General features: G+C 36.9%; 1 protein-coding gene across 1 annotated transcript in view; it reads right to left on the bottom strand.

Annotated features, from left to right (window-relative positions):
- ANGPT1 (angiopoietin 1) overlaps positions 1–15,766 on the bottom strand; it is a 476,344-nt gene that overhangs the window by 68,956 nt on the left and 391,622 nt on the right. The window contains exon 10 of the transcript XR_013824499.1: positions 325–398. The gene's annotated coding sequence lies outside the window, so the exon portion shown is untranslated. The remainder of the gene's footprint in view (positions 1–324; positions 399–15,766) is intronic.

Raw genomic sequence — 15,766 nt, 5'->3', positions numbered from 1 at the left:
GGCTATGTAATAGAGACTCAATAAATGTTTATCCAATGAATGTCTTTGTTAATCAACCCAGCTGCTGCTGGTTGACTACTACAAGCTCTGCAGATCTCCAAGGGACTTAGGTAGATGAGGAATCAGTCATAAGGAAATGACTCTCTGCCCTCCTGAATCTTGGCTTACCTACCAAGTTCACCTTAGGGTTGTGTTGCATTTCCATTATCAAACTTTATTTTGTGTATCTGGAAAAAATCCTTTCCATGTGTTAGGGTTTAAGTGAAATAGTTTCAACCTTTAAAACATTGATTCCTGCTTCTGGAGTATGGACTATATACTTACTCATTCTTTCTGCAGTTCAGGAGTTTGTGATACATAATAAGTCCAGGATGTGCATTTCTCCAGTTTCTTTACATCTAAATAAATCAAATTAATGAAAAGTCATTACTTACTCTGTTTTTAATAAGGCTTTTAGTCTTTAAACTGGGATAGGCAGAAAAGTCCAATATATTTCTGCTTTCCTTCAGAGGAAATGTGACCCTTAATCTTAATTAGCTTGTAGGAGTGTGTTTCTTTACTCTATAATTTCAACATGACTGAAAATGTCTGAGTTTGTTGGTTGACAATGCTTATACTTGACCCTGTGCACTCTGATAAGGCCCTATTAAGCAACAATCTTCACCTTGGGTTGGGGGGTTAATAAAAATAATACTAATAGTACTACGACTAATACAATGATTGCCTACTATGGACCAGACAGTGAGCTAAGGGCAGGTAATGCATTATCTTATCTAATACTTATTACTGAAGTTCAAAGTAGTGAAGTTATCTCTTAGTGTCACATCCTTACTAAGCCATGGAGCTGGCATTGCAGGGTTGAGTTGAACACAAAGCTGAGCTCCCTGAAAGGCTGTCAGGTCTATGACTAATGCATAGAAACATGGTGCTGCACCTCTCTAACCTACGAGTGGAAGCTGATGGACACACCCCAGAGGTGGCTCCAGAGAGTTCTCATGCCCCTCCCCGGCCCAATCCGGTAACCATGAGTCACCCAATGCACGAAGGTATCTGAGCTCTCTCTGCACAAATATCTTGAACCAACATATTTTCTTGTGGTTTCGTATTGATTATTTACAAAGCACATAGTAAAATAATAAAGAGGTATTGTTTAAAACATGATATGAGTCATTGTGCTTGGTAAACTTGACCTTTGTGTCTTTGCATTCTGGGAAGGGTTATCTTTCAGCTAAGAAACACAGAGAGAGGATTTGTGATTGCCAACTAAGGACTGTATTTCTTGAAAGTTTGTCCCTTAAAAGCAGAATATATAGTTTCAAGACAATTTTGAAAGGGAATTTTAGATTCAGAGCTGGTTGCCCTATAATAAATCACACTTTTAGTTTTTTAAAATATGTTAGTTAATTTATTAATTAGTTAAAATAGGCTTAATTAGTATTGTCCTAATTCCACACAGATCATACATGTCTGTTCTGTCATGTCTATGTCAACTTCTATTTTAGGATACTCAAGAAATATCATTATTGATTCACGTTTCCAAGAAAAGTTAAGTATATTTCTGAGTGTTAGTGATTCCACAAAATAAGAAATCTCTCTTTGGCGGTCACTTGGTGGTAAGTACTTGCTTTAGCATGTAAAATGTCATATACTGTGTTAACACTAGGAGAGCTGTATATGATTAGTGATTTTCTGATGATGGGGGTGGGGAGACAGAATGGAAACACTGTATTGGACTCAAAGCATGTGCTCTATTTTAATTAAAAGTGGACTCATTCTCCCAATGGAAATCATTTTATAGCACTCTGTATAAAGGATGAAATTGCTTTTCATTTATCATAAAGTTTTCCCCCAAGACAGCTTGATTTCTGTAACTAGTGTAATACTTATTCTTTTGTTTAAATTTCATGCTATCAAAGAAACTGAACAACATTCCTCAAGGATGACTAATTGTTTGATAAAGATGTTATAGTGAAGGATCTTTCTCTCTGACTCCACTTTCCCTCTCTCCTTCTCTCTCTCTCTCTTTTTTTTTTTCTGGTCTACTTTCAGGAATTCTCATTGATTGTAAACAGTCTACTATGAATCCTCTATGAATGTACGTGAGCTCAATTTGTGCCTAAAATCAGGTCTGATATCCCAAGCTTACAATTTGAAAGAAAATTTAAGTTCAGTCCATACCAACAACAATAAGAACAAGAAGTGATTGTATTTGGGCAATACAGTATCCTTTATCTGTGTTATTAAACCACTTCACATCATTCCGTGTCTTGTGGTACTCCCTCCCTCTAAAATTAAACACACATGAAAGACACCTGGTTTTACATTTTGAAGTGAAATATAAACCAGATGGGTTTTGTCGAAAACGTGGTCCTCGACTCATGCTGAAATGGGAAGTTGGTTTTTGTAAATGACATCTACAAATACACACTTAAAAGGCAGCTTTTGTTGGTCAGATGTTGGGGCCCTTGGGGTTTTGGCCTGTCCCAAGAAGTTGTCCTATAGAATATTTGGCCTCCTTGCATTGGAAGATAAGAAAATTTAGCTTCTGTTGAGACCTAGTATTCAAAGTACAAAAGTGCTACTTTTTTAACCTAATTTTGAGACAGTATCATTGCTTTAGCATACTAATTCAAGTCATAAAGTGGCAGGGAAATTTTAATCTTAACATCTTTTTCAAATTAGTGATATAATCTATATGTGGTAAATTATAATATTAGCTTATTTTTGAGGGCCTACATTGTGCTAAGCCCTGAGTATGCAATGGTAAACAACCAGATTTGGTTCTTACCCTCGTGCAGCTTAGTCTTGTGAAACTATTTTGTTCATTGTTTAAAAACAAATCGATAATTAGTTGCAGAGAAGAAAACTAGCACATGACAAGTACTAACTCTGTACTAGAACTGAGCTAGGATTTTTCCCTCTTGTTTAAACTTCCCAAGAGCCTTGCAAGATAGTTACCATGACCCTTGTTTTATAGATAGGAAAACTGAGGCTTTGAGAGATGAAGTAACTTGCTTAAGGTCACACAGCTAGTAAATTAGTAAATGGCAGAGCGAGCACTAAAATCCAGGGCTGATTCCATCGATCAACAGCTCTCCTAAGTTTAGTGCCATCTCTGCTTTATAGAATTTTGATTCAGTAGTTCAAAAAGTGCCCTTTCCCCTGCTCCACTAAATGATCTAACTTTATCAAAAGAAATAATATACTGTAGAACACAAAGTACCGGATTGAAAATATGGAAATCTGCACTCCCAATATTGTCATTGGCCATTAGAGCTTCGATATTTTTTTCTTTGACTCTAGTCACAGGGCTGAAGAAATTGAGTAAGTGCACCTAACAGATTTTAAAGCTAAAAATCCATATAAATAGGAGGGACCCTGTTTTCTTTTAAGCTTAGAAAAGAGGTCAATATTTAACAATTGCTTTTTGATAGTTTTGATTATTGGATGGTGTAGCCAGGCAGAGGTCTTTGCTGGGTAAGATGGGACCTTATGAAAGCTGGTTTCCACTCATTTCTATTTTTATTCCAGAGAGTCACCCTCAGTGGATGCTCAAATCCTTCCAAGCCAACTAATGTAAAACTTAAAGCTCATTTTTTTTCATATACTTCTTAAATTCTCTCTATAGCCTACTCGCCAAGGGTGTTCTAGCTTTTCCTTTGAATATCTGCAATAATAGGGATCTCACTATCTTCTGGAAGAGTTCACTCGAACATTTCTGTTTAGTTCTAATAATCAGGTCATTTTTCCTCAAAATATGACAATGCACATGTCGTTCCCATGTACAGGGCATATTTACTTACCATTTTGTGTAGCGATTGTTCAAATCTACCCCATACAGTCTTCTGTGTGGCAGCCATTCAAATTGACAACTATTTAAAAATAACTATCATGATCTCTATCTGTTACTTCTGTTAAATATCCCCAATACCTTCACCTGCTCCTGGAATAACAGAACCTTGAGTTTCTTCACTTGAAACAAAGATGGTACCGACAGAGCTAAGCCCCACATTCCCAGTGTAATTTTATGTAAATAGTACACCAGTTCTAAACCCTTTCCCTTTATTCTAATATAGTCCCTATCTTTTTAGCAGTAAGGTCTAAGTTCATGTTAGTTTATTTTGGAAGTCACTTCTTAATTTTGGCTAAAACCGAGTTTACTCTCACTTAAATTCCTGTGCTTCTTGCCTATGCTCTTGTTTAAATTCTCAGCATTACCTTCAGTGTTGCTCTTTGGATGTTTACTGTCAGCCTAATTTTATTTCCATATTATATTAGTCAATTTTTTTTCTCCCTACTTGCTTTTAAATTTTCTTTTTTTGGTGTCCTGTAGTTTTATTAGGTTAACCCTAGTTGTAGATTTGCTGTCTTTCCTGAATCTAAGCATTTATACCTTTTTCGGTTCTGTAACTTTCTCAGCCATTTTATCTGCAATGGTTGCTTCTCCCATATTCTCTGAATTTTCTTTTCCTGATTCTCGAATATGATATGTTAGACTATTTCACTGTATCCTCTATGTCTCGTTACCTCTATTTTATTTTTGTGTTGTGTTGTATTTTGACTACTTTATTCAGATCTATATTTCTTGCATGGAGTTTTTTTTAGCTGAATTTAAATTTGGGTATTTCTAGGGATTTTCTAGTAGCTCACTTGTATTTTTACCCTTTGATCTAATAAGTCCAGTTTTGAAACTTCACATAAATGTACAAAGATCTGTGTATCAGGATGTTTCTTTCAGCATTTCATATAAACAAACTGAATTTCAATCGATAAGAAATTAAAGAGGCACTATTAATAGATTGTTATGCAACTGTTAACAAGAATTAAGTGCGTGAGTCTATATGCATACATATATACATATACGTGTATCTATATATTCTACTTATATTCACATAGAAAATATCTAAAAGGACAGTCAAGAAACACTGAAGAGTGATTATATTTGAGAAGTGAGTAGGAGTCCAGAAGGAGGGGAAAGAATCCTGTAAGTTTTACTTTACAGCTTTCTGTCCTGTTTGATATTTTTCTAAAATTGTTTTATACAGAGACTATGCCTTTCTATATTTAAAATATAATTTTAAAACATCCTATTAAATTCAACTCCTCACCCCATTTGTCTTTTTTTTTTTTTTTTTTTTGGTGGTGAGGCAGAGACCTGACAGATGGTCAATGGGTTAGATAGCCGCCTTTACATCGTGTCATCTGAAAATTGGTTAAACATGAATTCTATAACATCATCAGTCATTGGTAAAAGTTTGGAATGTCTTTCAGAAACCTCCTTCCAGGGAAGGCTTATCAACTCGTAACCATGGCATAAAGGAAAATGGTCTGAACCCACATTTTCCTTTCCTTTCCTCTCATTTCCTTTCCTCTCCTCTCCTCTCCTGTACTCTCCTCTCCTTTCCTTCTTCCTTCCTTCCTTCCTCCCTTCCTCCCTTTCTTTCCTTCCTTCATTCCTTCCTTTCTTTATTTCTTTCTGTCATATATAAATTTGTGTATGTATGTATAACATATCAAGCACTCTGCCAAGCATATTATTTCTTTTAGACAAATTAAAAGCATGAAAATACTGACACATTTGTCCCTTGTGCATAAAAACAATCTGCCATCATCTTTCCTGTAGTATCAAAATTACTTGGGGGGCTTCCCTGGTGGCGCAGTGGTTGAGAGTCCGCCTGCCAATGCAGGGGACACGGGTTTGTGCCCCGGTCCGGGAAGATCCCACGTGCCGCGGAGCGGCTGGGCCCGTGAGCCATGGCCGCGGGGCCTGCGCGTCCGGAGCCTGTGCTCCACAATGGGAGAGGCCACAGCAGTGAGAGGTCCGCGTACCGCAAAAAAAACAAAAAAACACAAAAAACAAAAAAAAATTACTTGGGATCACAGAATTGTAAAATTCATGCCTTAATCATTTTCCAAACCTTTTGAGCATCTCCTTTTATTATGTCAAGCTACAAAAGCATTCGTGACTTACATGTTTGTCTTGACATTCATAAACTTCAAGATATAAGTCTCAGAAAGCAGACCATCATTGAGAAGAACTGTTGCTATAAAGCCAGATAAAGTCTTCGGTTTGAAACTTTCCTTCCATGTCATGCTTCAAGGTATCAAGTTAAGAGTTCAGATTAATTACATACAAAATCTAAACTGAATTTTGCAACATCTGAAGAGAGAGAAATGAAACTGCTTGCAAGGAAATAAGAGTTTTCTGTAGTGATTAAGTTTGATTTTCCCTTGAGTGATGCTACATCTGAATACACTTCTGTGAGGTACCAAGGAGTCAAAAAGGTAAAAATTGCTTCTTTAGTGCTGCACATTTTCAGCTCTGAAGTATCTTTCCAAAGCTCTCCAAGTCTCATGGATACTGCTGAAGGAAGGTCCCTGGAAGAGCATCCAGAAACTTCATCTAAGCTTTTCCTTTGGGATCACTTCTGCTCCCCCTTTACATTCCATGAAGATGAATTATTTCACGCATCTTAATTGGATTCAACTATTTTGGAAAGTCTGGTGTGAAGATACTGTACTTTGGAATTCCCTGATTGACTTTTAGAGAACAGTGAATGTATCATTTTAGGTCACCTGTATCTAGGAACCTAGAGTTTCCCTCTTTTTAGGGGTGTGGTTTTATTTTCTTCATGCCTTTCAATATATATAAATTTCTTAAGACATGGGAACCCTTTACAAATCATTTCACCTTTTTTTTTTTTTTTTGTGGTACGCGGGCCTCTCACTGTTGTGGCCTCTCCCGCTGCGGAGCACAGGTTCCGGACGCGCAGGCTCAGCGGCCATGGCTCACGGGCCCAGCCGCTCCGCGGCATGTGGGATCTTCCCAGACCGGGGCACGAACCTGTGTCCCCTGCATCGGCAGGCGGACTCTCAACCACTGCGCCACCAGGGAAGCCCCATTTCACAATTTTTTAAGTGGGTAAACCAGTCTGAATAAATAAATATAATAAGAGGAGCCTAAACAAAAATTAATGTATTATTTTTCTTATAGTTGGTAATTCCCGGTTCCCTGACTGTGGTTGAATTAGGCTTCACAAATAAACGACAAAATGTTGTGATTTTAGAATCAAGTCTACCTGAAGTAATGTTTACAGACAAAAACTGGTCCAGCAATTTTGACTGATTTGAGTGCTGAAACTAAATTCACATATATTCCGTAAGTTAAAACTAACCAATGTTTACAAGAAGGGATTGATTTTTTTTTTTCCAGCTAAACTACCCTGTAAAGTAACAAAAAAATTTTGATCTGGTTATATATCTGACCCAATGTATGTAAAAACATCTTTTGTTTCTTCTAAACTGATAAGGCTGTAAAGCTTAATGTAATTATGCTCACTGTGCTTAAACATTTTACATGATTTATTTTTTATCCTTGGTATAAATCTAAATTAGAGGAATTAATGTTGTTAATTCCATTTTGCAGGTGAGAAACCGAGGTTTGAAAAGGTTAACTGTCAGGCTCAAGGTCACCTAGATAATAAGTGGAAAATCTGTCATTAAAATGGAAATCTAGATCAGTGCTGGAGTCCAGCGCAGAACCATTATACCAAATAGCTTTTCAGTATTCTCAACTTTCGCATGTTAGACAGATGTGATACTGACTGGTTTGGAGACTCTATGCTAAGGAAAAAGTCAAGTTTGCAATTCCATCCTAATCTACTGATATAGGAAGGGTTTTACAAAGGCAAGTGCTTGGCTAATCGTGGCCCACAGTAGAAATCACAAGGGTGTTACAGGTCAACAGTTATGGGGGAGAATTTCAGAGATGCTTGTACTAGGTCTGGTTCTAATTAGTAGCTCATTGTGAAGAATACTAAACACAGACAGGCACTCAAGATTAAATGAAAAGATGAAAAGGCCATTTTATCTAATGGAAACCTTTTAAAAATTGTCCTGAATAAATTGTTGCATACTTAACAATTTTCTCCTGCTGTTTATTACAGGATGTTGCCAAAGTTTGCCTATTTTGTGCACAGCCAAAAGTTTTGCAATTTCCCTCTGATCTGGAAACATTCTTGTCAGATTTTCTTTTGCGTCATCAATTTTTCCAGACATCACACAGTTAAGTCAATTAAAATAAAGTTAATTGGTATTTTTGTCCTTTGTCAAATTAAATCATTCCATATGGAGGGGTTTGCAGATTGCTGGAGATGTCTTTTGGAAAGGCAAGAGTTCAGAGGTAAAGGCCAAGGAACTGTTTTACTCTTTTGGAAAAAAATAAGTGACCCCTTTCAAAAAAGAAGAAATGTCATTTTAAAATAATCTAGGTGCCAACCTTGGAAAAATAATTTCTTGAGTTTCGTAAGATTTTACTTAAATGTGCCCACAGAGGAATGTAAGTAAAACTAACCATCACAGAGAAGTCATCTTGAGAGATTGTTCTCTTTCATAAATGTTGAATCATATTATTTTATTATTCATGTTCTTTGTTTAATTCTTAAAATACATATTTGGAAGCTGAGCTATTTTGTGGTGAATTTATGTAAATTTTGGTTAAAAAATATCCACATGTTCATATAAGTTCTTGACCTTTCTCATAAGCCCTTGCATGTGGGTTTCTGAATTTATTTAGGTGGTTCAGGGACCAGAAATGGTTACAGATTCACTGTGTTCTTCCTTTTAATCAAAATATGAGGCTGCACTGGTAATTGTTATTTTAACCATTTAAATAATAAAAGCTACCATTTAGTATACCTACCATGTATAGGGTGCTGGAATGTAAAATAAGTTTGTATATTTTTTCCGCTTAACCCGAATCGTAGTCTTATGATGTAGGAATTAGTCCCATGTGGAAACTGAGGTTCAGACAGGTTAGGTAATTTGCTCAGCATCACACAGCTTTAAGTGGGAGGGGTTCAACCCATTCTCTGTATGTGAAAAAAGTTATCTTCCAGAGCTTGCTATCTATCCTGAATATAGTTCTTAGTATAGGCACAGAAATGATCAAAAGATTATATTTATTGGTAGTGAGAATTGACTAGGTGTTTGGACAAGTAGAGACATGGCCAAATGACTGACCTGAATGAAAAGGAAAGAAGTATGTAGAATGGGACCTTTTGAACAAATAATCGTGTCTGACCTGGGGGCAAATAAGCAGTGTCCTTGGCCGCAACAGGAAAAGTGCAATAGGAAATTCACAATAGGAAATGTGCAATAGGGAATGTACAACAGCGAAAGTGCAATAGGAAATGTGCAATAGGAAAAGTGTAATAGGAAATGTGCAATAGGAAATGTGCCAAAAAGAAGGCAACAGTGACTGAGAGAACACTGAGGAACAGATTCTGAGTCAGGAAACATCCATCTCTTGCCAGAATTCTGGTCCAGTGGGTTATTTTGATTCTGATCATCTTTTAAGAATTTTTGGCGCCAATTTTTTTTTTCAAAAGAAAAGTATACTCCATTGTTACTAGATCTTCTACCATCAGAAGAAATTTACTATCTTTGGGAACATTTTATACCTTGAAAGTTTTTCTTCATGGAATTCATCTTTAAGGATTGTTTTTATTCATTATCTCTCTAAAATTTTCCTCTGTAAAGAATCTGCGAAAGAATGTATTTCTGGAATAATATTTAGGATAATATTTGGCATATGCTCTGTGCTGCAGTGATATCAGTGATAAGAAAGGGATGTAGGGTATTAGAGATCCAGCTGTAGCTCTCATTACAAAGCAAAAAAATAAATTGAGATAACCTTTAAGAATTAAATCAGATCACATTGCTTGCTGCTCAAAACCTTCCGCTGCTTCCCACAGCGCCTGGAAAAAAACCCAGTTCCTTAAACTACACTGTGAAGACCTGCAGGACACAGCTGCTGCAGACTTCTGCAGCCACCTTGGACACTCCCAGCCCCAACTCCCTCCACGCTGACCTCTTCTCTCCCAAGGACACCAAGCACATGCCTGCCTCTGGGGCCTTTCATTTGCTGTTTCCTCATCTAGAACACTCTGTCCCCAGAGGCTCTGCCTAGTTCACTTCTTCACATTAAAGTCCCCTTAAAGTCCTCTTCTCCTTATTGTCTGACTACTTTCCCTGAAATGGCCCGCCCCCTTATCCTCTGCCCCTTCATGCTCGCATCCTACCTTACTTTATTTTCTTAATAGCCTCCGTCATTATCTGAGACTATATCTCAGATATAGTCACATTATTTATGTGTCAATGAAGTCTCCCCCAGAAAAATATAACCTCAGTGATGTAAAGAATATGTTACTGTTCCCAGTCTAGGGCTGTATGTACATAATGTCTATTCATTGTATTCATTAATAAACAAACAAAAAAACAAATAAATGTTGCAGGAGGTGACTTCTAACTCCCTTTCCACTCTGCCAGTTAGTGCGCTAATGTCTCCATGTTTCCAAATTAAGGCCAAGCACAAAGAGAAAGCTTTGTCTCTTATCAAATGAATGTTTGTTTTCTAAGTCACTACTTCCTCTCTGGGTTTTGGACATGAGAATATCCTCTGCTTTCAGGGGAAACACCGTCCCCAGTTATTCATTGTTTATCTTCCATGACGACTTCCTAAAACTATTTTTCCATCTTATTACTGGGATCTCCCAGCCACACCTCCCCTACCCCACCCTGGACTGGGCTTTGTAGTTATTCTGCCTTGTTTATGGTGAGAGTTCCAAAAATAAATTTGGGTAGTCTGCTGTTTGTCCCAGCTCCACCAAAATGTTAATATGATACCTCCTTCCCCCAAGCCACAGATCAAAACTCCCTCAAATAGGCTTCCACACATCTACCCAGATATATGCTCAGCCTTCTTGCAACACTAGTGTAATTGCTTCCATTTTGGGATGTGCATTTAATTGGTGCTGGTTTCCTGACAATCTTGTCTTTCTAGACCTGATCTTCAGTTACTCCTGGCATGCTTGCTAGTAATATATTCTGCTCAATGATGCATATTAGTCTCTAGTCGGGGATAGCCCTTTCACTTATCATTGGTTATTGCTTTTTTTCTTGAGGCACCCTCCTAAAAATGTTGGAAGAGCTTTCCTTTCTCCTTCCTTATTTGAGAGTTTCAGTTTGCTTTCTGGGAACCAGGCCCTAATTCGCACTCACTGTTTTATGGAAGGGAACTAAGAATTTTCAAGCAAATAGAAGCTGGGAAATTGCCTTAGCATTCCAAAGACCTGGGATGGAAATGATGAACAACCTTTGTCAGGATCATCAATATGTTGCAGTCAGCATTTAGGGTGTGACAGAATCAGGGATGAGACCTTAATATCATAGAAAAATAAAAATACTTGAGTTAGTTCAGTTATTAATATTCCATTCAATTACCTATCAGAGTGACTAGCATAATATTGAGGGTGTGACACAGTGATGTCGCAACTGAATTGTTCATTTCTTGTAATAAAATGCTTACTTTGTTTCTTTGCTATCCATGGTGCCACTACAGCATTTTCCACACAATGGGTGCTCCATAAATATGGACTGGGTGGAATCTGGAATTTCAAGTGTCATAACCTAGGGGTTATTGTCTCCTTATAATTGCGACTGTGAACTACAAATGAAGCTAAAATTGGATCTCTACCTTGAATCAATTCCATTCAGCTCTTGGTCTAAGTCGCATAGCCTAAACCCTTAAGGTAGAAATTATCCTTTTTTTTTTTTTTTAATAGCTCCAAGTCTATTATTTAAGGCCAATAAACAGTGGTTAATAATGGAGAAGTCTTAAATTTCAGATATGTTTTCAGAGACTAAACCTAATAATATTATTAAGTGGAAGCAAAGAAATATTATTTGTTTTGGTGGTAGTCATTAAATATCTAAGAGAGCACACATATCAATATGGTTTTGTGGTTTGACTCTTCTTCCTTAAATACAGGAAAAGGCACTGAAAATAGTACAATATTTTTTTTTAATGCTTAGAGTCTCCCTTTTAAATAAAGCAGATATTTGTAGCATTCTAAATCAGATTTCAGGTATTTGGGGAGTGCTTCTTCTTAAGAACTTTAATAAAATACAGCTCACCGTAATGAAATTTGTGTTACTGTTAAACACTGCTATATCTATAATCAGTGTCATTAAAAGGTGAGTGAAATGAACCTTGGAAAATAAATTGAGTAAACCAGGCAAAATTTTCTCTTCTGAAAGAGTAAGAGTATATATAACTTAATCAGTATCTAATATTTCAGGTTTTTTTAGTTCCATAAACAGCTATTTAGCTTGTGCCAAACACTGAACTTGGATGTAGGTTTACAAAATGACTAAAACTTTCGTCCCTGCCTAGGAGGAGTTTATAAGAGAGAGGAGTGGTTTCAAAGTGGGGTTGCTACACCAGAGGGTCTGTAGAACAGGACTTTGATCACAGGGAGAAACACTAAAACATTTGTTTCTGTTTCTATGTATACAACTTGAATTTTTTTAGTAATAAAAAATTAATCAGTAAAATATAAATTCTAAAGATGTCCAATCAAAGAAATTAAGACTTGTCATCCAGATGGCCCCTGGTGCCTTGACTCTCTCACATTTAGTATGAGGAATTCTGAGGAAAGTCGTCAGAACATATAAAAATAAATATCTCTACCTTTGTCTAACATATAAAATACTAAGACACACAACCAGACTACAATATGAAATACACAAAGAACTATTTTTTTTTAATAAACCACCAAAGGAAAGATGTAGCAGAGATGGCGCATTCTTAGCAGAAAATTATTTCCTTAGTAAAAACAACGTTTTGTGGAAATAACCGTGAATTGTAACCACTGATTAAGCAGCTGTTTTACACTGGAATTTTTCAAAGGGATTCCAGGGAAATGTTGAGGAGAGAACATCATTTCCTGATTTCTTCATAGGTAAGCTATTTAGACAAAAGGGTGCGTAAATCCAGAAATGCTTAGATTGCATAAACTCTTAGAGAATATACTCTGTATAAAAACAAGGGGAAGGGGAGGGTGGGAATGAACTGGGAGATTAGATTGACATATGTACACTACCATGCTTAAAATAGATAGCTAGTGGGAACATGCTATAAAGCACAGGAGGCTCAGCTCGGTGCTCTGTGACGACCTAGATGGGTGGGAGGGAGGTCCAAGAGGGAGGGGATATAGGTATACATATAGCTGATTCACTTCATTGTACAGCAGAAACTAACACAACATTGTAAAGCAATCTTACTCCAATAAAAACAAACAAAAAAGAAGTATTTTAAAGAGTCTACTATTTCTAGATGCCTTGGTTTTTTTTTTTTTTTTGGAATATAATTCCTTTACAATATTGTGTTAGTTTCTGCTGTACAATGAAGTGAATCAGCTATATGTATACCTATATCCCCTCCCTCTTGGACCTCCCTTCCACCCCCTGCATCCCACCTATCTGGGTCGTCACAGAGCACTGAGCTGAGCTCCCTGTGCTATACAGCACGTTCCCACAGCTATCTATTTTACACATGGTAGTGTATTTATGTCAAACCTAATCTCCCAATTCGTCCCACCCTCCCCTTCCCCCACTGTGTCCACATGTCCGTTCTCTACATCTATGTCTCTATTCCTGCCCTACACATAGGTTCATCTGTACCATTTTTCTGGATTCCACATATATGTGTTAATATATGATAGTTGTTTTTCTCTTTCTGGCTATTGAGATAGGGAGTAGTCATAAAAATATTCTGTATAAACATGTTACAACTGGAAACACAAAATACTTTAAAGAAACTTCTAAGTGTTGGGCTTAAAGCTAATCTACACACTTCTTTTTTTACTGAAGTATAGTTGATTTACAATATTACATTACTTTAAGTGTACAGCATAGTGATCCAATATTTGGATAGAGTATACTTAAAGTTATAAAATATTGGCTATATTCCCTGTGCTATATCTTTGTAGCTAATTTATTTTCTACATAGTAGTTTGTACCTCTTTATCCCCTACCCTATCTTGGCCCACCCGTTCCCTCACCCCACTGGTAACCACTAGTCTGTTCTTTACATTTGTGAGTCAGTTTCTGTTTTATTATATTCATTCCTTTGTTTCATTTTTTAGATTCCACATATAAGTGACAACATACTCTATTTGTCTTTCTCTGTCTAACTTTCTCTAGGCATAATATGCTTCAGGTCCATCCAGGTTGTTGCAAATGGCAAAATTTCATTCTTTTTTATGGCTGAGTAATATTCCATTATATATATAAAATGTATATAATTTTCCATTTTATATATATAATATACATGTAAATATATGTATGCCACATCTTCTTTATCCATTTGACTACTGATGACACTTAAGTTGCTTCTATATCTTGGCTATTGTAAATTAATGCTGCTATGAACATGGGCTGCATATATCTTTTCGAATGTGTTTTCACTTTCTTCAGGTATATGCCCAGGAGTGAAGTTATTGGATCATGTGGTAGGTCTATTTTTAATGTCTTGAGGAATCTCCATACTGTTTTCCGTACTGGCTACACCAATTTACATTCCCACCAACAGTGAACTAGGGTTCCCTTTTCTCCATATCCTCACCAACATTTATTATTTGTGGTCTTTTTGATGATGGCCATTCTGACAGGTGTGAGGTGATATCTCACTGTGGTTTTTATTTGCATTTCTCTGATGATTAGGGATGTTGAGCATCTTTCCATGTGTCTGTTGGCCATCTGTATGTCTTCTTTGGAAAAATGTTTGTTCAGATCCTCTGCCCATTTTTTAATTCTTCTACATAAAAGAGTATTCCAAATTTGTTGATGATAAATGGATATCACTAGTACGACAACTAATGGATTTTTAAAAAATCACGTATTTATTCTAAACAAAATTGATATTCAAACAAATATTTGCTATGGAAAAATCATTTTGAAAAAGAATGTTAAGAAGTTTTTCCAGGTTAAATGATTTTGTTTCTGAAAGTGTTTTGCATGTGTTTACTCTGAAACATTAATCTCTGCACATTTAAGAAATATTGGAAACATTTTCTTCACTTGTTAAAAATCTTACAAATAGTGCTTCCCTGGTGGCATAGTGGTTGAGAGTCCGCCTGCCGATGCAGGGGACGCGGGTTCGTGCCCTGGTCTGGGAAGATCCCACATGCCGCGGAGCGGCTGGGCCCGTGAGCCATGGCCGCTAAGCCTGCGTGTCCGGAGCCTGTGCTCCGCAATGGGAGAGGCCACAACAGTGAGAGGCCCTCGTACCGCAAAAAAAAAAAAAAAGATGCAGGACTTGGGTGGGGGAGAATTTTGTGTTTGAGGAATGTGATTTACAACAGTCTGGCTGCAGTATATTGCTGGTCCAGCTCCCAGCACTTTAGCATCCCAGGGTCAATGAAGAAGGTTGCCATAGGGACAATGGGATCACTAATGTGCAGTTTGACTGGAGATGTGATCTCCATGACCTTGACTCTGCATAAGACTCTAGGACCTCCACACTATGCTGTGGTAGGGGAGCCCCCAAAGTGAGTGAAGTGATTTCCTTGCTGATTTGATGGGGATTTGAAGATAAAATTAAGCTGATTAAATCATATAATGTATTATATAATTACATTACCACAATATAAAGTATTCTGATATTTCTTGCTTGTCTGGCCTTGTGAATTGAGACTTATAATACATACTTAAATTATCACATTGATTCTGACAATGATACTGCAAAGGAAAAAAAAGCAAGTAAAGATTATTATTATCCATGTTTAATAGCTGAGGAAACAATTTCAGAGAAGGTAAGAGAATTTTCCATGGTAAATATGAGGGCTAGGTTGTTGGCCTAGATCTTCTGAAATATATTCACCTGAGATATTTATCTACAGATATCTGTCCTCTGTTGAAGATT

The sequence above is a fragment of the Stenella coeruleoalba genome (assembly GCF_951394435.1).
Source record: "Stenella coeruleoalba genome assembly, chromosome: 17".
NCBI lineage: Eukaryota > Metazoa > Chordata > Mammalia > Artiodactyla > Delphinidae > Stenella > Stenella coeruleoalba.
This window is presented reverse-complemented; position numbering and strand designations above follow the sequence as displayed.